A 24,617-nucleotide genomic window follows, 5' to 3' on the forward strand; every position below is an offset into this window, starting at 1 on the left:
ACTGAAGCTTTTATGACATTTTGTGTTTATTTATTTCCTAAAATCCAGATTAGACACACCTACAAAATAAGCCACCGAAATTCAGACTTCACACACACACACACAATTTACTTTATTCTTGTTTATTAAAATTGTACAAAACATAATTTAAAGATTAAAATAGTTTTACGTTTTATTTGGAAACTTGCAGTCCTATATTTCTTTCGGTTTCCATCTCCCCATTCATTTCCATCTCCCCTGCAACACTCTCACTTCTCCTTGGAATTTTGTTTGGAATTTACTTCCATGTCTCAAAATAATTAGCCTGTATTGTTACTTCTTGATTTTACACCAATAAGCAATGGCTATGGATTTATCACTATTATTAAATGATTTCATAGCTCTTTTCCCTCCGCAATACCCCCTCTTTTTGTTTTAGAGATCTTGGTTAGTTTCAATAACCGATTATTTGAGCAACTTGTTTTTTTCTCTTCTCATGTTGCTCTTATGTGTTAAATTCACCAATAAAGAGCAAGCCCACAGAACCCTATGCCCCCCCTCTTGTTGACTGCAAAAAAGCACACACAACGTAAGAGCTGTGAGTTGAGTTTTATTCAGTGTCTTACTGAGGATTATAACCTGGGAGACAGCCTCTCAGATAGCTCCTAGGAACTGCTCCAAAGAGGCAGGGGAAAGGCCAGTATATGTGTGATTTTGGCTAAAGAATACATGCAGTCAACCATACATCTCAGTAGAGGTTACTGCTAGTCACGAGGAACAGGTATCTCAGTTAATGATTCTGGTGCTTTTCTATGTATGGGAAGATGCAAGAATCCTGGTTCATAAAACTTTTTTTCTGAAATACATCTAACTTTCTAAGGGGCATGTTTCCAAAGCACAGCGTGCCATATCCTGTTCTTCATGCTGAATTCCTTTTAGGGGGTACTGTAGGTCAGTGACTATAGTGCCTAATGACTAAGTTCTTGTAGAACGGGATGGTGGGCAACATTCCTTGATTTACACCCCCAACCCATATGAAAGCAGAATCCCAGGCCCCTGGGCACTAGCTCTCCACCCTCTACCTTGCTGTGACGCCCCAGGTATGTCATGTGCTTTCCAGGACCTGTGAGTAATAAACATTTTTTTTCCCAAAAGTTTCCTGATGGTTATGGTTGAGAATGTTTTGCAATCATAATAAGAACCACAGGGGCTGGTCCAGTCACAACAGTGGTTATTGAAAGGCTGAGATTAGCACAAAACAATTACCAATCTGGCTGCTGCTTGGCATGAGCAAGTTGATTACTAGTTTGTGCGGTTTTTGAGATGCCATATGTACTATCTTGTCGCAGGAACATCTGTCCATGGAGTGAAAGAGATAATTCATCCACCAGCTTCCACCTTCCATCAGGCAAGGTTTACTACTTACAGGAGACCAAGTAAGTCTTGCAGTGTGGACAGGCAGATCCCAAAGATATCGTGAGTTCGGTGCCAGACTACCACAGTAAAGTGAATATTGCAATAAATCAAGTCACATGAACTTTTGGTTTCCCAGTACATATAAAAGTTATATTTACACTAAACTTTAGTCTTAAGAGTGCAATAGCATTATGTCTTATAAAACAATATACAAACCTTAATTTTAAAACAATGCTGTTAGCTCAAAAAATAATAATAATAATTTTAAAATGGGCAGAAGACCTAAATAGACATTTCTCCAAAGAAGACATACAGATGGGCAGCAGGCACATGAAAAGATACTCAATATCACTAATTATTAGAGAAATGCAAATCAAAACTACAATGACATATCACCTCACACCAGTCAGAATGGCCATCCCCAAAAATTCCACAAATAATAAATGCTGCAGTGGGTGTGGAGAAAAGAGAACGCTCCTACACTGATGATGGGAGTGTAAATTGGTGCAGCCACTGTGGAAAACAGTATAGAGGTTCCTTACAAAACTAAAAATAGAACTACCATATGATCCAGCAATCCCACTCCTGGGCATACACTGAAAAAGATGAAAACTCTAATTAGAAAAGATACATGCACCCCTATGTTCATAGCAGCACTATTTACAACAGCCAAGACATGGAAGCAACCTAAATGCTAAACGTCCCTCAACAGGTGAATGGATAAGGAGATATTCAGCCAATATTTTTAATAGCTGAAATATTACTCAGCCATATAAAAGAATGAAATAATGCCATTTGCAGCAACATGGATGGACCTAGAGATTGTCATACTAAGTGAAGTTTGTCAGACAAAGACAAATATATCATAAGGCATCACTTATATGTGGAATCTAAAAAACAAAAAGATACAAATGAACTTGTTTACAGAACAGAAATAGATTCACAGACACAGAAAACAAACTTATGATTACCAAAGGGGAAAGGGGGAGGGAGAGATAAATTAGGAATTTGGGATTAACAGATAACACACTACTATGTAACAGATAGATAAACAACAAAGACCTACTGTATAGCACAGGGAACTGTATTCAATATTTTGTTATAATCTATAATGGGAAAAATCTGAAAAAGAATATATATATATACATATATGTATGTATGTATTCTGAACCACTGAACCACTTTGCTGTATACCTGAAACATTGTAAATCAACTATACTTCAATAAATAAATAAATAAAAACAATGCTGTTAGAAAAATGGTGCCAATAAACTTACTAGACACAGGCTTGCCACAAACTTTTAATTTGTAAACAACGTAATTATCTGTGAAGCACAATAAATTGAAGAGCAATTAGACGAGGTATGCCTGTCATGATTCCGTGGCAAAGGTAAAGGGCAGAAGGGAAGGGGCACAGGACAAAAGCAAATTGTGAGTTGCTGTAGGCTTGTGTGTCCATGGAGTTGGTCACTAATGTGGCCGAGGCAAAACAAGTGGACCAGGGCCTCAAATATCGGTGCAACTGAGAGGATCAGAGTTGGCAAGTAATAGGAGACTGACACAAATACCCACCCTAGTTGACAAATAAATGCTATTTCTGGCTAATGTCTCTCTCTTCTGCCCTCACCCTCTCATTCTCTCTCTATCCCCACATAGTCTTATAGACTACTGGATTTGTATACAGACATACGATTAACTGCAATTTTTAAAAAATTCTCAGATCATCACAATGTCAGTCAGCGAGGATGGCTTCAAGCAGGATCTGGTGTCATTTTTGACACCACCCCACAAAGTTTTTGAAAATTTTCTTTCACCAAAAAATATCACAGGCATCTTTGTACTGTTTTTGCCTAAGACTTGGAATCAGTTGTTTTTCTAAGGAATTTTAGTTCCTTTTAGTGCAGAATGACATCAGGGGGGCAAACCCTAAGGTTAGAGATTCTCACTATTGGAATAATACTGCTTTCAGCCCATTTGGAGAGACAAAGAAGATGTTTAGAAGATATTGGGTTGGCCAAAAAGTTCATTTGGGTTTTTCTGTAACTTCATCTTAAGGAAAAGCCCAAAAGAACTTTTTGGCCAACCCAAAACATTTTATTTTTATTTTTATTTATTTATTTATTTGATGTGGACCATCTTTAAAGTCTTTATTAAATTTGTTACAATATTGTTTCTGTTTTATGTTTTGGTTTTTTGGTCCCAGGCATGTGGGATCTTAGATCTCCGACCAGGAATCAAACCCATACCCCCTGCATTGGAAGGCGAAATCCCAACCACTGGACTGCCAGGCAAGTCCCAACCCAATACATTTTAAAAAAATGAATTCACATTACTAAATCCAGTTCAATTTTAACATAACAGTGGACTTAACTTAAATTCTTTGAGTTGTATCCATCCTCAAATTGTATCTACCTAGTGTAGCACTAATAATCTTAACTCAAAATAATTAATATACTTACTTGCTTCATCTCTTTATATAATAGAAATAGTTTCAAACTATTATTATTAACGTTGCTATTATTAATTAAATTTCTGAATGGAATAAAATAATTATTTCCATTTGGTTCTGCGCTTATTGTGCATTTTGCTAAGGTTATACAGTCAGATTATATGCTATGAAGTCCCATTCTTTGTGTGGCTACCGTTAAGATTAATATACCCTTGGGTTGACTTGTTTCAGTTTGTTTTTAATCTCAAGGAATTATCTTGCTTGTTTTTGAATAGTAATTCATTTATAGGATTCAAGAGTAAACTATATAGATAGGTATACAGAGATTTTTTGGTTCTTGTTTACATCCCTGCAGTAGCCACCCTGTTCTCCATGTCCCTCCTTCATTAGTAAATTTCCCTATGGACCAGCTATTAACAGGTGACAAGTGACAGGTAAGAGTTATTTGCAGGTGAGAGGAAGCATTTAGAGTAGCTGTCTGGGTTTCTCAGCTCAAGGGCTCCCTCTTCTGTTAAGTGTCAAACAGTTCATTTAATAAAGGCTTGTACTTTGTTCTTCAAATTTCAAAATCTTTTTTTTAATGCTTTCCCTGTTTTCCTGTCTTGATCATTTCATTCTCAGACTTTTTCATAGCAGTTACCCTAAGGATGGTGCTCTCCCCTCCCTGGGGATGGGGGTGGGGGGAGCATTGTATCTGCAGGGTTTTCTGGGCTCTGCCACTGCTCTTGCTGATACTGTAGCTCTCCCACCAACCAAACCAGCCATTCTGATGCCCACTGGCCTGCCTCACTGTTGTTAACTTCCCCTCTGACTCTGCTGCCTCAAGCAGATTTCTGTCCCTCTGCATGCACACTTTTTTAGTGTGAGGGAAGATGAATCTGTAGTTTTTCTCTACCTGAAGGTACTGATTGGTCTGTTATTATTAGTACTAGTCCTATAGGACTGCTTAAAGAATTTTCTTGTTCTGTAGGATTTTTAAAGAGAAAAAGTGAGGGAATTGGAGTCAGGGCTGTAGCCATACTCCTACAGGAATATAAAACCCTTGAGGCTTTCTCAAGGCATCTGCCATTAGAACAATCTTTATCCTACCCCTGAGTGTAAACTTTGCCAGAAAACGGAGAAGCCAGCTGAAGGAGGACTTGAGGATCAACAACTAGAGTAAAATCACACACAGAGTCAAGACAAGACGCTGAAAGCACTCTGCTTTTCTTTCAGATATTTCCTACAGAGAGACCCATCTAAAGCAAAGTGCCCTCAACTCTGTTAAGTATCCTTAAATGCCTACATAGTAGAAAAAAAATGCTGGCCATCAAAGCAGTCTCCGAGAGCAACAGATATTTCTAACATCTGGAACAAGGTTTTAAACTCGGTCCCTTAATTCAGTGATCTAAATTAACACATACAATTCTCAGAAATTGTTTTCATATTTTTAAAGAAAATGTACATACTAAGAAACTATGGAAACCTATTTGACGTTGAAATGATTCCATCACAATTAAAAAAAGGATTCTAGTCCTTACATATACTTTTTAAAATGTTTGTTTCTGGTGTTGATTTCCTAAATTATTAAAAGTAGTAGAGGGGAGGAAAAATAATTTCCCTTCTACTCTTGGCTAAGACACCCTTATAACAAAAGACAGATTAACAGTAGAAAAATAGAAGTTTAATAACATGCAAACCTCCTGTATACATGGGAGATACCCAGGAAAACTAAGTAACTCCTCCAAATGGTCCAAGTCACCACCTTAAATATTATATCCAGCTAAAGACAAAGAAAGATGTCAGGTGGGGAAGTCCAGTCATAGGAAGTTACCAGAAAAAGCACAGTAAACACAGGTATAGTTGTTATGCCTTCTCTGTTGACAAGAATTTCTGGAGATTTGATCATCTTTCTCTGCCTGGTGCAGAGAGGGAAACAGCCTTACAAGTGGAGGTTTATCTTATAAACGTAAATGTCTCTTATAAAAGGTAACTTTTACTTTTATTCAGTTTTCAGAGCTTCTCCTTTGCCTGCAGTTTCTTAAAAAAAATAATAAAAAATAAATAAAAACTGTAAAATAATTCTTACGCCAAAAAGGCATATTTTGGGGTGGCAAATTCTGCTTGCCTAGAGTAGCAATGGTCCAGCTCTAGCTCAGAAAAGCAAAACATGTTGATATGCATAGCACATCAAGACAATTACTGTACCAAGTAGTTTTGTTTTGGTTTTGGTTTTTTGGTTTTATTCATTTCTTATTTTAGTTTCAAAAGCTTAATGTGGTTTTACCTGGTCATGGTCTGATAATTTGCAATCCAGTAGGGGAAGTGAAAGAAAGAAAAATTCGACAAAAGTTAGGAAGTGGTAGAAAGAAAAAATAACAACAAAAAGAAATCAGGGCTTCCCTGGTGGCGCAGTGGTTGAGAGTCTGCCTGCCAATGCAGGGGACACGGGTTCGAGCCCTGGTCTGGGAGGATCCCACGTGCCGCGGAGCAACTGGGCCCGTGAGCCACAACTACTGAGCCTGCGCATCTGGAGCCTGTGGTCCGCAACAAGAGAGGCCGCGATAGTGAGAGGCCCGCAAACCGTGATGAAGAGTGGCCCCCACTTGCCACAACTGGAGAGGGCCCTCGCACAGAAATGAAGACCTAACACAGCCATAAATAAATAAATAAATTTTAAAAAAAAATTAAAAAAAAAGAATAACAGCAGATATTATTTAAAAAAAAAAAAAAAGAAATCAGAAAACATAAAATGGGATTAATAAATCAGTCAGTCAGTCAGTCAATTTGTTAGAGGATGAATAATTTATTGAGTAGCTACTATCAGCTCCAAGCATGACATAGCACCGTACAATTTCCCAAGCATTGATAAAAGCCATGAAGAAAATAAGAGGGTTAATGAAGTAAGACTAGGCAACTGATTTCATTAGGATGAGCAGAAAAGTCTCAAAGAACCTGATATTTGATTTGAAATTTGAATAAAGAAAATTGTTCCAGGCTGGTGGATATTCACCTCACATTTCAATGTCTCAGGACATTACAACTTGATTCCACTTTTATTCTACTTCTCTTCTTCTAGAGAGAGCACATTTTGTCATGTGTATTTCCAAAAAATGAATTAGGTTAAATTGCCTGTAGTGGTTTATTAGAATTGTTTTAATCTTCTTGGGGTCTATATTTATTTCATATATTTTTTTTTTTAGAGAAAGAGCATTTCTCTTTTATGACTTTTTTTAAAATTAATTAATTAATTAATTAATTTATCTGTGTCGGGTCTTCATCACGGCACTCGGGATCTTCGTTGCAGCATGTGGGATCTTTTGCTGCGGTGCGCGGGCTTCTCTCTAGTTGTGGTGTGCAGGTTTTCTCTTTTCTAGTTGTGGCGTGGGCTCTGTAGTTTGCAGCACGTGGGTTCTAGTTGAGGCGCATGAGCTCAGTAGTTGTGGCGCGTGGGCTCAGTTGCCCCACGGCATGTGGAATCTTAGTTCCCCAACCAGGGATCGAACCCGTGTCCCCTGAATTGGATGGCAGATTCTTTACCACTGGACCACCAGGGAAGTCCTCATACTTTGATTTCTAAAATTATTTGTTCCTTATCTCTTTTTTCATACTTCCAAAGTTTGTATATGTTATTATCATTTTTAAAGTTTCTGTTTTTATTAACTCTATTCATTTTTATTACATAAATTTCTACTTTTCCTCTTTTAATTCCTTCTTATAATTTGCATGGGCTTATTTTGTTTGTTTCCTAACCTAATATGAAAGTATAGTTCACTAATGTTTAATCTTTTAATTTTTAGTACATTAATTTAAGGCTGTCAATTCTCTCCCTTCTTGTCTCAGGGCCTTTGCAGTCCTTCTGCTTGAAGATGTTCTGTTGCCATCTTGCCTCCAGTGGCCCTATCTTCATATTTTTCTGGAAACTTAAGATTATATTTTTAATGTAATTACTCTTTGTCACTATGTCTAAATGTTCTAGTTGATTTTTTTTAATTTATCCTTCTCAATACAGGGCAGATTCTTTTCATCAAAGAACTCTTTCTTCAATTCTACAGATTATCTGTTTTATTGTCTATTTATGTATTACCTGTACTCCTTCTGGACCTCCAGTTAGATGTTGGAACTATTGGATGTATCCTCCATGTTTCACAACTTTTCTCTCATATTTCCCAGCTCTCTCTCCATCTGTGGTGATTTCTTGTTTAATTCTTTAACAAGATCGTCCAGAAACTAATTAATCTTCTTTTCAGTCCATTCTCATCTTTTATTTTTAATTTCAACAACAGTTTTTATTTTTGAGATTTCTAGCTTTTATTCCCTTACTTAATAGTTCTTATCTTATGACTACGGTTTACTCTTCTACATACTCCAGATGAAGTTAAAACATATAAAGTCTTAGAAAGGTGCTGGTCACATGGAAATAATCAATGATAGTTTTTGTGATTAGTAGTATTATCCTTATTTGAAGGTACAATTCTGCCTCCTCTGTTATCATTTTTCTCATGTTTCAGTTCTTCCATATGTTTAACTTTTTTTTCTGTCTTGGATATTTTGCTCTGTTAGATGTGTTGATTGTGTGCTCATCTTAGGGGCTAAGTTTTCATTTAGACTATCTCCTGTATCTATTTGTGCAGACAGTTTAAAGAGAGTAAAACATATGTTGGATTCTAGCACAGTTGCCAAAAATGGTAGTCTTTTAATGGTATTCTCAGTGCTAGGCTTCCACATATTTCCAGGGGAACGCTAATATGGTTTCATGTATTTATCAGATCTGTTAAGAATAAGTAGAAGTTCAGTATTCAGGAATGTTTAGAAAAGTCTGGATTAATAGAATTAATTTTACTATCAAGTTAAGTCAAGCTTTAGAATTAGAAAAATAAATGTAATGAGAAAATTTATCATACAAACTCTGAAGTCAAACATGATTTACAGTTGAAATATTTTAGTTTCAACTCTTTATTACTGGATATTCCTTTGGTGACTGCATTTAACTTCAGTAAACTAAGATGAAAGAAAAGTTGCTAGGTGCATTATTATCATTTGCTCTTTTGTTTTGCCTCAGTTTTGATATTTCTTAACGTCACTCTCTTGTTATATCTGTGTTTCTTTTCTCCCAATCTTTATTTTTAGAATACTCTTACTTAGTAATAAATTTTACAGCTCCATTTTTATAATCCATGAGGAATTGCATATGAAGTTAGTAAAAATACTACTATGGAATCCCTCTTAATTGTAGTGTCTTCAATGTACAACAGATGGAAGATGTCTTGGTATGCATCCAAAAGAACTATATACATATCTACTACTGTTCAAGGAAGTAAGGCTCATTTTCTTTAAAAAATAATTTTAAGGGCTTCCCTGGTGGCGCAGTGGTTGAGAATCTGCCTGCCAATGCAGGGGACACGGGTTCGAGCCCTGGTCTGGGAAGATCCCACATGCCGCAGAGCAACTGGGCCCGTGAGCCACAACTACTGAGCCTGCAAGTCTGGAGCCTGTGCTCCGCAACAAGAGAGGCTGTGACAGTGAGAGGCCCGTGCACCCTGATGAAGAGTGGCCCCCGCTCGCCGCAACTAGAGAAAGCCCTCGCACAGCAACGAAGACCCAACGCACCCAAAAATAAATAAATAAAAATAAATAAATTTATAAAAAATAAAAAGTAAAAAATAATAATAATTTTAAGTTTAAGCGACTACAAATTAAATTGTTATTCGTTTCCTAAACATTCTGGGTATCTTTACAAATTCTTTAATCTGGATGTAGTCAAAGAGAAATTTAGGGGGCTTCCCTGGTGGCGCAGTGCTTGAGAGTCTGCCTGCTAACGCACGGAACGTGGGTTCGAGCCCTGGTCTGGGGGGATCCCACATGCCACGGAGCAACGAGGCCCGTGAGCCACAACTACTGAGCCTGTGCATCTGGAGCCTGTGCTCCGCAACAAGAGAGGCCACGATAGTGAGAGGCCCGCGCACCGCGTTGAAGAGTGGCCCCCGCTTGCCACAACTAGAGAAAGCCCTCGCACAGAAACGAAGACCCAACGCAGCCAAAAATAAATAAATAAATAAAAATTTTTTAAAAGTTTAAAAAAAAAAAGAAATTTAGAAGAGTAGGTTTGATGATTGCATTAAATATGTGACATCATTGACTCAATACCTAATGCATGACCCAATACTTTGCAGTTGAATCCATATATGATATATTTGGAAGTGCAGAAAACTGCAAAATGATTGTCATTTTGAAAAGATTACTATCTTAAGGAGGTTATATAACTCTAATAAAGAATCAGATGATTACTCTCATTCCTTGGCTATGTTATGATAGTCTTGCAAATTGAAAGAGAACATAATTTTCAATGAATGAACGAACAAACATTAGAATCTAAATTTGAGCCTTAGTGTCTCAAATTTTTAACTAGTACAACTATTGAATTGTTGCCCGTTTAGGCACATGACAAAAGATAAATTTCTAAAACATATAAAGGCATGTCCTCTGATGTAAAATATTCTTTGATACATAAACATGACTTCTGTACATTGTCACAATGCCATATATAATTGTGTTTTATTTTTCATTTTCTTCTTTCATAAAATGTGGCATTGTAATTATATTCTGGGCCTTTACTCTGTATTTTAACATGATTTTATCAGAATTGTATATCTCCCATATAACAACAGCACCACTGACAAGTGGACAGAGTTCACATATTGCCCAAGAATTTCAAATTAAAATATTTATGAATTCATTGTGCTATATAAGATAATAAGTGCAATAGCAGACCCTTTATTGGCCAACTGTCCATCTGTTCCCACAGTAATTCATATCTGGAAGAGAATATAATATTGAGCTGGAAGAGACAACTGCTGTCAGTTGCCAAACCCATATTTTTCCTTGGTGCATTAATCTGGTCAGTAACAGCACTGTTACCCAGGGGGACATATTTAGAGAGGAGAAAATAAATCAAAATGTTGAAAAGGTTTTGTAATAAGAATGAACAGAGTCAGAATAGAATTCTGCAGACCTATTTGTTCTTCAAAATAAAAGACCAATTATGAACGGAAACAGAGCCTAAACTTTCAGAAGCATTTAAAGGTTAAAGTAAGTTTTGAAATTAGAAACAATTTTAAAACAGTAGAATTAATGATTCATAGACTATTTATAAAATATTTTTGAAAATGGTGAGAGAAGGCTTATGGTTTTTTAATGAAATGAAGTAATTGGCTTTTGTCAATTCTAGTTAAAATGTATTTCCCACAGCTGTGCAAGTGTCATATTTGGCTGAATAATGACAAAATTCAAAGTATTTTGTTGCCTTAAAGATTGGTAAAATATAGTGGGTAGGGAATAACCACATAGTGTGTGAGAATAATGTTGATATACACATATAGACATTTAACTTCAGTTTTCCAAGATTGCAAAAGAACAATATGCTAAAAACAAGAAAGTTTTCTCCTACTGGCTCTAAACTTTCTCACTAATTTTATCAGTCAATCACAGAAGCAGAACTACTGCAATACACACATACAACAGGTTACTGGGATTGGACCTTACAGAATTTAGGAAGCTGGTTAAATAGACTTTGGGAGGTTGTTTATTCTCTGTCTGGTGCTACAGCCTAAAGTCAGCTAGGCAGGCAATAAGGAAGGGAAGATGGACATCCAATGGGGACAGCAAGACTAAGAAAGTTTCAAGGGTAAGTGAAATCTATGTGGACTGAAACCTGCAGATAAGTGAACCAGCAGATAAGTGATAATACATGTAAACCTGCCTTGTGCCTGGTGACCTGCTTTTACCTCACGAGTGTAAAAAGAATACAGCTGCTATTTCACTACTCTCTTCCAATTTTCACAAAGAAATCTGGCTCAAACTAGCCCAGAATGACATAGGGAAGAAATTTCTGCGAAATGTAGTTCTAGCTTTGACAAGATGACACAATACAATTCCACTACAATTTACCCCTTGTCAACCTGACATTTCTATACACCTTTATTAACTATAGTTATCATAATTTCTAAATAAAACAAGAGCAAAATTCTGTTTCCATATAACATAATACAACTGTCTTGTGTACAACCTTCTCCTCAAAATAAGATACAAAACCCCTTTATCTGTCCTTCATGTTCATTTCTCTTCTACATAAGTCACATTTCCTCTTTGATATCTTATAAATCAAATAGTATGACTACTACTAATACTTCTTACATTACATGTTAGGCAAATTTAAGAGGAAAAGATTTTAAAAGTTAACACATACACAAGTATATACATATCAAAGTAAGGAAAACTATCCATAACAATTACAGTTCTCAGTTTTGCCATTGGTCATGTGATCATAATTGATATCTGTAACTATATTGTTCTACCACCTTCTGCCTTCAGCAAGAACCTTGGCTAGTTATGATTTTAGTTGAGGTCATGAGACTCCCTCCTATGTTAAATTGTTCTCATTTTCCCAGAGACTTAAATCACTGTGTAGGGAATACTAAGAGGTATCCCAGAGAATCTTCTGCAATTTTTACCCCATTGTGTCTTAACAACCCAATTGCTTTTTGACAATCAAGATCAATCGCCTCAGCCAGAACACCAATGATCTCTGCCTATTGATTCACTAATATGAGGAGCCCAAAGAAACTAAGTTCTAGTTTAAACTTTGAGTTTAATGAAACTATTGATGTAGACCTTAGTTAAAATACTTCTCCCTTGGTAACTAAGACAAGCAGAGCCCAGAGGTGTTGAGAACAGGCAGAAATAATGATGTCAGTGGATCTCTCAGGGAAATAGTGGGAAAAGTCACTTCTTTTTCTTCCCTTGTTTCCTGGATTCATGAATCCCAGTTATGAAGGAAATAGAACCATATGTTAGTTGCTCATATAGACCATATTTCACATCCTGGAGGACATTACCCCAGCCCCAAAAGATTTAGGCATCCAGTTGGCATTTCAGAAGGCCACGGCTCCATCACATCAGGCCAGTTGCTCCGAGTGGTAGGTATCAAAAGAACAATAAATTTCTTGAGCATTTCTGCACTTTATGACCTATAAAACCAATTTCTTGGTCCCAAGCTATGCTGTATGGAATTTCATGATGGGGAATGAAACATTCCTTAATATCGCAGATGATGGGCTTGGCAGAAGCATTGCAGGCAAGGAAGACAAATCCACATCTAGAATAAGTATCTGTTCCTTTGAGAACAAAATCCTGCTCCTCTCTTGATGGAAGAATGTAGGTGGTGTCCTGGAGAAACCCTGCTGGAGAGTATTTTTTTGGAGATGTATTTCATAGACACCACACCACCCTCGTTCCTCATGAAAAGGCATTTGCATTAAAATTGGCTGCTTATGTATTGTGTACTTATCTGCTGCAGGCATTGATGCTTTTGTAAAGTCCTGATTGTTTTTGTTTATGACATCTCGGTTGGGGGCTGTAGAAATGATTATGACAGCAGACACAATGAGAGGGGAAAGCTGTAAAAAATTAAAATTTCATGTCCATATCTTCAGCAGCACATTTTTAATATTTTGAGCACATATTATTATTTGCTTAAAAATTAAATATCTGTCCATTCTAGGTTTAATTTGAGAGTCTGAAAGTCTGAGACATTTGTTCCATTTAGGTGGGCCATATCCTATATCCTACCTATTATTGCTAAAATTGTGTCCCCTAATTTCATATGTTGAAGTCCTAACTCCCAGTACCTCAGAATATAACTGTATTTAGACATAAGGTCTTTAAAGAGGTGATTAAATTAAAATGAAGTCTTTAGGGTGGGTCTTAGTCCAATATAACTAATGTCCTTATAAGAAAAAGAAATTTGGACATATAGAAAGAGATACAAAATGTGCACACACAGAAAGACAACAATGTGAATACACAATGAGGAGACAGCCAGCCATCTGCTAGCCAAGAAGAGAGGCCTCAAGAGAAATCAAAATTGCCAACACCTTGATCTCGGACATATAGTCTCCAGAATTGTGAAAATATACATTTGTTATACAAGCCACCCACTCTGTTGTATTTTGTTATGGAAGCTCTAGGCAACTAATATGCCACCTAACTGGTATCGAAAAGTTTATGTACATGTTTTTCTCTTTGCAAGGTTATAAACACTTGAGAATAGTAACTATGCCTTTTCACTTTGCATCATCATCACAGCAACATGTGGGACAAACTAATTTATCAATAAAGATTTGTTAAATTAATAACCAAAGAAAAATAACATTTAGATTTTGATGTGATTAAGTGGTAAGAAGATATTTTAAGTTTGGAATGGCATAGCCATTAAATCTTGGAAGTTATTATATTTTTGGAGCAAATATCTTTTATTTAAAAATAATGACAGGGCTTCCCTAGTGGCGCAGTGGTTGAGTGTCTGCCTGCCGATGCAGGGGACGCAGGTTCGAGCCCTGGTCTGGGAAGATCCCACATGCCGCGGAGCAACTAGGCCCGTGAGCCACAACTACTGAGCCTGCGCGTCTGGAGCCTGTGCTCCGCAACAGGAGAGGCCGCGATAGTGAGAGGCCCGCGCACCGCGATGAGGAGTGGCCCCCACTTGCCACAGCTGAAGAAAGCCCTCACACAGAAACGAAGACCCAACACAGTCCAAAGTGAATAAATAAATAAATAAATAAATAAAAATAATAATAATAATAATAATGACAAAAATGTCTTATGAAAATAATTTTTTTAAAAAACTGTAAAACCTTTACCAGTGACACTTGGGACAAATAATGAGACTCAAGCATATGGCACTTCTTCACGCATGTTTGTGCTAGAATCACAAAGCACTTACACGTCCTTCCTTCTTCACTCTTCATTCAACTTTCTGTTTGCCTTTCAACCATTCATTCATTCAGCAAACATTTATTAATGGATTGCTTACTGTGTGCCAGTTACTAGGACTAGAGAGATAAAGGGATGGTCATTCTTTCAAGAATAATTTATTTTTATAAAAAATAATTTGGTGAGTTACATACATTAATAAAAAAGTCTATTGAGACTATTTCAAGGCAAAACTCTCTATAGAGTAATGGCATCTTAATTACTCCATAAATTGATAATAAAAGACAGTTGAATTCACCTGAAAGCACTAGTGTCAAACAATTTTCCTCACCACTTTTCCACAAAATATAGGATCCAGATGTTGGAGAGTGGTGATTGGTGGTGGAGGACAATTACTACAGTTTTTCTCTTGATATGTGCTGTCCAGCCAGGCACATAGCCCTGTCCAACAATAGAATCTCATTATTGGACTGAAATTCATAGTAGACATTGCTCAGTATAGGACAACATGCCATCTGACTACATTAAGAAGACTGCATTGAAAATAATTTCTAAGCAACATATCCTCTTCAGATCTTGTGAATTCCATCTTCAAAGCATCTGCTTAATTAATTAATTTGCTCCTCTTCAACAAAAATAACACTTTGAATCAGCCTTTCTAATTCCGTGGTCTTATAGATAAAAGTTCATCATCATACCACCAACCAATTCTCTCTTCAAAACACTGACCTGATCATCTCATTTCCTGGCTTAAGTCTTTCCAGGTCTCCTCTTGGTCTACAAGGAGCCACCAAACTCTCTGGCAAAGTAAATAAGGCCCTTCACAATCTAGAGCCCCATCTTCCCTTTTAAGCCTCTGCCCTTCTGTATTCTTGTTCCATGCACATTGGATAAGTCACCACTGCAAAGACTCAGGTGCTCTCTTGAGTTCCTTTGCCAATGCAGACACTCCTCCCACGCCTGGAACTCTGCATGCCCTGCATCATCTGCCTTGTACTCAACTACTCATCCTCACTTCATTCTGCAAGCATGTATCAAACACCAACTAAGTTTTAATTACTGCACTAGAAATGAAGGATAAAACGATGATTAGAATGTGTTTCCTTTATTCCAAGGTAGTACTGGGGAAAATGTGCATGTAAATAAATGTCACGATTTTACAGAAAAAGTTGTACTATAACAAACGAGATAAAATGATATATGAGAAGAGGAAAAATAATGAAAAGTCTAAAAGGAAGTGACTTTGGAGCTAAAATTTAAAACAATGTAAGAGGCACAAGTGTGAGGAAAAGCAGAGGTTGAAAAGGGCACTCCAGGCAAAGGGAGCAGAATATACAAAAGCACAGAGGTGAAGAAGAGCTGGAAGTGGGTAATTTGCCATGATTGTCCTGGAGGATAAATGTGCAGAAACAGAGGGAGAAAGAAAAGTATACAGATTCAGTTCTGTGGTTTAAATGTGTCAAGACCTACCTTCAAAACCACATTTCTGTGACCACTTCATTAAACTAACTTATATGTCAGAGCCTTCCCATCTCAAATCACATACCAAGACATTTGTTCTTTTCATATCTGATATGTATTTAAACCTTTATTTACAACATGTCTGTATGTATATAAACATGTATGTACTCTTAATATAGAATTTTCTTCTCATTATAGATTGTTCTAAAATACTATTCAAACATGAACACAAAAGCTTGGGAAAATATCGGGTACATTAATATTTTGTAAATATTTTAGCACATCTCTATTTTTTGTTTAATCACACTTACTTGCACGTGCTTCAAAAATAAAGAAAATGTAATTATTGTATAATGGCTCATCTGAATTTCTATTTATAAACTATTTTATTCCCAGAAGGGCTTACTTTTAAGAGAATTTTATAAAGGCAAATGAGCAAGTAGTTTCACTCATTAATTAGACTTCTTGTGAGATTTGTCCAAAAAAAGATAATTGATGTTCTTTTCGAAGGACAAAATGAGTGTTCTATAATATAGAAACTATAATTATCCCTAAACAGGTTGACAGGTCATAAAATAATACATTCATTACATAAAGTTACAATAAAATATCAATTTCAAGTTCAGCAATCTGTCTTTATGTGTAATATATTTGCTTACTTATCAAGTGTTCCTGTCAGATGAACACACCTCTTTTTTTTTTTCCAGTTCACTAATTAACATTGGTTAAAGGCTTTCACTGAAACCTCTAAACACATCAATATAGCTTCCTTACAGTTACTGAGTAGAAATAGTAGATGTCTCCTTTACCAGTTTCCTAACTTTGCTCCCACTTAAAGTTGAAAGAGAATCTCAAAAATTATGAAAAATAAGAAGTGAAGTTAAAAGAATTACCAGAAAAATACAACAGTGGTTAGAAATTAGAAACTGAGGTATGACCTTTATCTTACTCTTTAAAACTGATGATTAACTTTCCCCTGTGTGTGATTGTGTGTGTGTGTGTGCATGTTTTAAATCTTTAATTATTTTTCTTCTTCTCCCTTCTATTAAGTACCACTACACGGCTCACCTACCTCAACCTCAGTGTCCCTTCCTGATAAACACTTTCTCTTTATACTTCTCATGTCACCAGAACTGCTCATTCTGTTTCTTGTTCACATGTTGACAGCATGGCAGAGAGGTTCAGAGTATAGGTTCTGAAGTCAGAACACAGGGGTTTGAATTCTAGCCATGTTGCTTATAAATTGTGTAAGGGTGGTGGGAACAATTAACTGAGAAGTTGTGGGCATATTAAGCTTCTAGAGGCAATATACCTGGGATCAAAGCTTTATTCTTCAATTCACATTCTCTGTAAAATCCTGGGTAAGTTGCAAATGTCCATGGGCTTTGGTTTCAGCAACTGTAAAACATAGATATCAACAGTACCTACTGTTTTAAGTATTAAAGTAGTGACTGTCAGATAAATGTCAGCTATCATATAAGATATTGTATAAGATTCTTACATAGGTAAGAATGTATCTTGGTACCTGGCATATGTTAAGCAGTCAATAACTTATTTGATGCATTGATTTTATTAGTAATAATAGATACCATGATGTAAATATATTGTCAGTTATATGGTTGTTTGTTTAATGTTTTCCCCCCATTATACAGAAAGATCTGTGAAGATAACAATGGTATCCATCTGTTGGATACTGTATCCCTAAGACCTAACCCAATGTCTGGCATATAGAAAATGCTCAATAAATATAGCCAGCAATGAATGAATTGATCTTTCCCTTCAAGTGAAAATTATGCAATCAGCTAACTTGCAGTAACTTCTTGGAGCTTTTGTGAGATTTCAATTAAATACATACATTAAAATTACCTAGCATACTGCCAGAAACATGGTGAGTACTCAGTAAAAGTACAGTGTTTCCTCTTCTTCCGGATCACTAAGAAAACCCGTATATCTCTTCAATGCATCACATTTGTGATCTGTGTCTATAATATGCATCTCTATTCTGTTATTAGGATAATTTCCAGGACATTAAATGGTTGTTCTTTTATAACTTTTATCCATTATTGTAGTTTCACTGCGAAAATCATTTATGGAGCTTCTTACAACACAATTCCAGAAGTTTTCCTTAAACTGACTTTTAACATTTGTTCCTCCTGTAGTTTTTTGTGCCATTTTGGAAAATCACACTGAAAATGAGGTTAGACCAGGTGATCTCTAAATGGTATTCCAACACATATTTGTTTGTACTCTCTGTTAAGAGAATAGTGAATTTTTAGCAACCATAGGAAGAACATGCGTGTCCCTGAACAACACTGTGCAAGCATGCAATCACACATACACATACACACACACACACACACACACACACACACACACACACACAGTCCTAACTGAACTGAAATTTATCTCATCTTCTGTCCTGCATTCCACTGAGGTTTTCCAGTAGCTGGTGCTCTAACCAAGACTTCTAACATTTTAAGCCATAGACACTAAATGTGGACAGCTACATTTGTCTCCTCTCACAATTGAAATTCAAAGACTATAGAGCTTTGCTGAGAAGAAGCACAGGGAAAGCTTTTATCTCTAGCATGTTTAAGGGACAGGTCAGAAGAGGCACTTGCATCATTAGGAAGCTATAGGAGGCCCTGAGTGGCTGTCTCATCTTTCACCTCTGCTGTGGAATAATTCTGGTATTGAGCCCCTTTGTCCATGGGTATGCTGCCAATTTAGCTAGTTCCTTAGATTTCATGTTTTACTGAACATTATTTGAGGCAGGTCAACAACTCTGCTCCAGGTTTAATGACTGTGATAGTCATAGGTTCAGATCACTGTCGGGACAGTTCACAGACTTTCTGTCACTTATAATTTACTTGAATAACAATGTGCGGCTGACATTTATGAAGCAATATTTAATAGGAGACAGATGCTTTATTGAGTGATTTGTATACCTGTTGTTTAATTATAATCTTGAGACATTGGTTATGACTAAATAACGTAAGAATTGTTTGTGGTGTAGGTTACACAATTATGTGAATATACTGAAACTGCTGAACTGTACAATTTAATTGAATGAATTGTATGCATGTGAATTATATCTTAATAAAACTTCTATAAAATCAGTTTGAGTTGTTTTTCCTTTTCTACCGCTGCTGGACAGAGAATCCATAAACATTCCAGTGCAATGCGGTTCTCTCTGGATCTTCATTCTTACCATACTCCAAACCCTTCACTCTCCTACTTGACACAGAGAGACAATTTTCCCCCATCCCTGCCCCATTTGTTTCTGCTTCTGAGATTGTTTTTACTTATTTCTCTCTGAATGAATACTCTTTTTGCATATATCCATATTCCTAAATCATTTAGTCATGTCATAAAAATTGAGAATCTATTGATTCTATGTGCTCAGCACTGAGCAAGGCACTGGAGACTTCAAAACAATATATGAGTAATAAAATATACAAAAGATTCCTTTTGTACTTCCCTGATGGCGCAGTGGTTAAGAATCTGCCTGCCAATGCAGGGGACACAGGTTAGATCCCTGGTCTGGGAAGATCCCACATGCTGCGGAGCAACTAAGCCCGTGTGCCACAACTACTGAGCCTGCGCTCCAGAGCCTGCAAGCCACAACTACTGAGCCCATGCGCCGCAACTACTGAAGCCCGCGTGCCTAGAGCTGGAGCTTTGCAACAAAGAAGCCACCACAATGAGAAGCCTGTGCACCGCCACGAAGAGTAGCCCCCGCTCGCCGCAACTAGAGAAAGCCTGTTTGCAGCAAGGAAGACCCAACGCAGCCAAAAATAAATTAATTAATTAAATTAAATAAATAAATTTTTTTTAAAATTCCTTTTTTGCTGAAAGGAAACTCTCTCCTTAAAATTCTCTAGTGCTTCATTAGAGCATCTCTTGGTATCATCTAGTGCTTCATTAGAGCATCTCATGGTATCCTCTACCATGCCTTATGATGTCTGCATTCCTTATGAAACTTCCTAGCTATTCTGTGGACTTCTGGTACAGAGACTCACAGTTAATTGTCCATCTCCCAAACCACATGATTCTTTAAGTTGAGCATTACGAAGACTTCATAAATAATTTGTTTAAAGATCGAAAAATATGTAAATGGTAGAATAAACATCTTCAGCATCAATTCAAGAATGTTTACACCCCCCAAAATCTCAAATCTTTATGGATTTATGTTATAAATTCTTGGCATATTCATTCATTCATCTTTTTGTCCATTCATGTAATGCGTTACTTTTGAGTAAGCACCATGTGCCTGACGCTGAATTAAGAAATGGAATCATGGAGACATATAAAAAGACCTAATCTTTAATTAATATCAATTTGGAGAAATTGATATATGAACAAATAAATCCATGCTTAGTGAAAAGATCGCCAAAAATTATGTAAAGGGAAAAATTATCTATAAAGGAAGAATTGATTCTACTTGTGAGGGAAATGATTAATCAAAGAGGTGCTTTTGGTGTGGAGGTGGGGAGAAGTGATTCAACTCAAAAGAAATAAACAGAATCAGGGTCAGGAAGAAAGCCTGGTTTGACTGGAAATTTTCAGATATGTGAGAGTATTGGAATATAACTGCAGATGGGAGATGTTTAAAGAAATGATGAATGGTGAGGACAGACAATGGCTATATTACGGACAGCCTAGTATATCATGCTGAGGATATTTAAACCTGGAAATCCACAGAAATCTGTCCTCTAAATCACATGACACTCTACTTTGATCATTATAAATGTTTCCATATAGAATTTACTGAAAGCATTCTGGTGACATTACCATTTTGTCCTATAGTGTATTGAAGTTTTTTTTAATATTGTATTGATTTTCTATTTTGTATTAACTTTCATGCTAGACTGCTAGGTTTGGATTTAGGCTCTGCTATCTACTAGGCGAGCTGCTTTGGACAAGTTATCTAAATTCTCTGATTTCAATTTTGACATTTGTAAACTGACAATAAAAATAATGCTCACCAAGTAGGCTTTTTTAATGGAGACTGAATTAGTATATATATATGTTAAGCACATAGAACAGTGCCAAACATGTAGGAAGCATTTCCTGCCTGTAAGGAAAGTGATTCTTCACCTTTGCATGTTGCAAAAGGGGTAAAATACATTTTTTATACCATGCTATAGCAATGCATCATTTAAGCACTATTATATGTGATAGTTGTCACAGTGGTTTCTTTTTTGAAATATGGTGTAGAAAGCTTGAAACTTTGCAAAGCAAATATGCCTCATTTATTGTTAATTTAAATAGATACATACAGTCATGGGTGAGGATCAGACCCTAGACAAGACTGTATTATATTACTTTCTGTTTGAAATCTGATCAGATTTTGATTTATATCATTTTGATTTTATTTTACATCACTTTGATTTTAATCCCTATTTTTAAAACTAGTACCTATTTAAATGAGGAGACTAGTCTGTTCCCTTGACTTATCTCTCTCTACTCACCATCATGAATTCCTATCAGAGCCAACCTGAATTACTCCTGGTCCTTCATATGTAATATGCCTGCTTCCATCTAAAATAAAATAGTAACAATAAAATAACTCAAAATATAGAATTTATTGGAAGATTACTTTGTGCAAGTCACTTTATATACTTGTCCAGTTTAATCCTTCTAACATTCCTATTGAGAAACTACTACTATAATTCCAAAATATTAGATAAGGAATGTGAAGTACAGAGAGACTAAACCACTTTCCCAAAGTTACATTATTCTTCTCATTAGAAAAACATTTCATCATCTGTCTTTACACTTCCCATGTACACACCAGCTGATGTGGTCAGTGAGTTCTCCTGGAAGGTAGGACATGAACTGGTGCCCAAAGAAGATTCAGTTAGTTACAGAGGCAAAGTAGGTACTAGCTTTAGAAATAGAGATAGTAAGCCAAAACAATGTCAATACAGGTGTTAAAATGTACTACAAAATTATAGAAACAATTAAAAATTATACCACTAGAATAGAGAATCCTGAAATAGGCTCACACATATATAGCTTTCTTATATGTACAGCTTATAGCAACAAAGATGTCCCTGGAATACAGAGAGAAAAGGATGAATTTTTGATTTAAAAAAATGCTGAGAAAATTGGATAATGTTATATCCTTCACCTCATACTATACACAAAAATATAATGTATCAAGTACTTTAAATTTAAACATGAAAGGTTAAAAATTAATGCTTCATAAGAAAATATAGAAAACATGCTTCAAATGATTCCTTCTGACATAGCAGTAAATGCCTAAGTGTTTTTCTTGGATGGAGATCTTGTTTACTGAGAATATAGTAAGCCCTCATATACAACTGCTGGATATGGCATGAAACAGAGGCAGAAACAGTGTTTTGTTTTATTCAAATCAAAAAATTTCCTGTTTTTTAAATGAAAATAAGAATCTTATATACATCAGTCATTCAAAATTGGGATCAGGACAGAGTAGCTGTTCTAGTTTTAACTTTGATTCAAAACAAGATTCTAATAAATCAATCAATGATTGACAATCAATTAAAAAGTATGACTTCTATTATTAAATATACTATAGATCTGTTAACTCACCTCCTTTTAATTAACTACTCTAATATTTGGTAATCAGTTCCTGTAGCCTTTTTCTTTTCCTTTATGTTTTTTTAATCTATTCTTGAGTCTTGGTATTTCTAAATATATTTTTAAATCAACTTATTTACATATAAAATGTTTAAAATATGCTAAGATGTGGAGTGATAGTCTATTAAAAATAAAAATAACATGGTGGAGAATTAACACTTTTACAATATCGACTCTTTGAGTCCATTAACATGATGTATGATTCTACTCATTTAAATCCTTAGGTTCTCTCAATAATCTTGCAGTTTTCAGGGTTGAGTTCTTGCAAAATTTTCAGTATTTATTCCTTGTTAATATTTCATTTTATTTTCCATTTTTGTGTTGATATATTATATATAAACATTTTTAATCCAGAAAAAGAAAATTTCACGTATTAATTCTAACAGTTTCTCTGCATATTCATTCAGAGATTTTAGGTACACAATCCTGTCATCAATGAATTATGGTAACTTATTTTTCCTTTCTAAACCTTATATATTTATTTTCTTATTTTATCCTCCTATAAATTACCCACAATAAAATGTTAAACAGAAATATTATTAATCAACAGACTTGTCTCATCTCTGATTTCAAGAAGAAAAATTTTAATGTATTGTCAGTAAGTATGAAGTTGCTTTAGGTTTTCTGTAAGTACTCTTTATCAGCTTAAGGAAGAACTCTACTAGTTTGCTGATAATTTTTTAATTATAAATATTGAATTTTTATATTATTTTCTTCATTTAGTAGGATAATTATATATTTTTCTGTGTGCTTGCCTTATCAATTAGTGATAGTGGTCTCAATTTCTCTCACTGTTTGTGGATTTGTCTACTATTACTTTCATTTTTGACGATTTTTCCAAATTTACTTAAGGTAATACTACTGAGCATAAAAATTTAGAATTATGACATATTCCTAGTGGACTGACTTCCTTATAACTATGAAATATCGTTCTATCTCTACTAGTATTTCTTACCTCAAAGACTGCTTTGTCTGATATTACAATATTTTTTTTTTTTTAACTTTTTTTTTATTTTTGGTTGTATTGGGTCTTTGTTGCTGTGCACCGGCTTTCTCTAGTTGCGGCGAGCGGGGGCTACTCTTTGTTGCAGTGTGCGGGTTTCTCATTGCGGTAGCTTCTCTTGTTGTGGACCACGGGCTCTAGGCGCACGGGCTCAGTAGTTGTGGCACATGGGCTTAGTTGCTCCGCGGCATGTGGGATCTTCCCAGACCAGGGCTCGAACCCATGTCCCCTGCGTTGGCAGGCGGATTCTTAAGCACTGCGCCACCAGGGAAGCCCCAATATTGCAATATTTTTATCCGCTTTCTTTGAGTTTGATTATGGATGGTCTACCATTTTCCATTTTGGGTCTTTATGGTTAAGATGTGTCCTTTACCCCGAATAGCCAAAGCAATCGTGAGAAAGAAAAATGGAGCTGGAGGAATCAGGCTCCTGGACTTCAGACTATACTACAAGGCTACAGTAATCAAGACAGTATGGTACTGGCACAAAAACAGAAATATAGATCAATAGAACAGGATAGAAAGCCCAGAGATAAACCCATGCTCATATGGTCACCTTATCTTTGATAAAGGAGGCAAGAATATACAATGGAGAAAAGACAGCCTCTTCAATAAGTGGTGCTGGGAAAACTGGACAGCTACATGTAAAAGAATGAAATTAGAACACTCCCTAACACCATACACAAAAATAAACTCAAAATGGATTAAAGACCTAAATGTAAGGCCAGGCACTATCAAACTCTTAGAGGAAAACATAGGCAGAACACTCTACGACATAAATCACAGCAAGATCCTTTTTGACCCACCTCCTAGAGAAATAGAAATAAAGACAAAAATAAACAAATGGGACCTAATAAAACTTAAAAGCTTTTGCACAGCAAAGGAAACCATAAACAAGATGAAAAGAAAACCCTCAGAATGGGAGAAAATATTT

General features: G+C 35.9%; 2 long non-coding RNA genes across 2 annotated transcripts in view; one reads left to right on the top strand and one right to left on the bottom strand.

The window, feature by feature from the left end:
* The window catches only part of LOC309606023, a 335,857-nt gene that overhangs the window by 272,241 nt on the left and 38,999 nt on the right, over nucleotides 1-24,617 (bottom strand). The gene's annotated exons all lie outside the window — the stretch shown is intronic.
* LOC309606032 overlaps nucleotides 232-24,617 on the top strand; it is a 1,194,635-nt gene continuing 1,170,249 nt past the window's right edge. Inside the window, exon 1 of the long non-coding RNA XR_014231618.1 lies at nucleotides 232-6,365. This is a non-coding gene — a long non-coding RNA (uncharacterized lncRNA). The remainder of the gene's footprint in view (nucleotides 6,366-24,617) is intronic.

The sequence above is a fragment of the Balaenoptera borealis genome (assembly GCF_965194805.1).
Source record: "Balaenoptera borealis genome assembly, chromosome: 11".
NCBI lineage: Eukaryota > Metazoa > Chordata > Mammalia > Artiodactyla > Balaenopteridae > Balaenoptera > Balaenoptera borealis.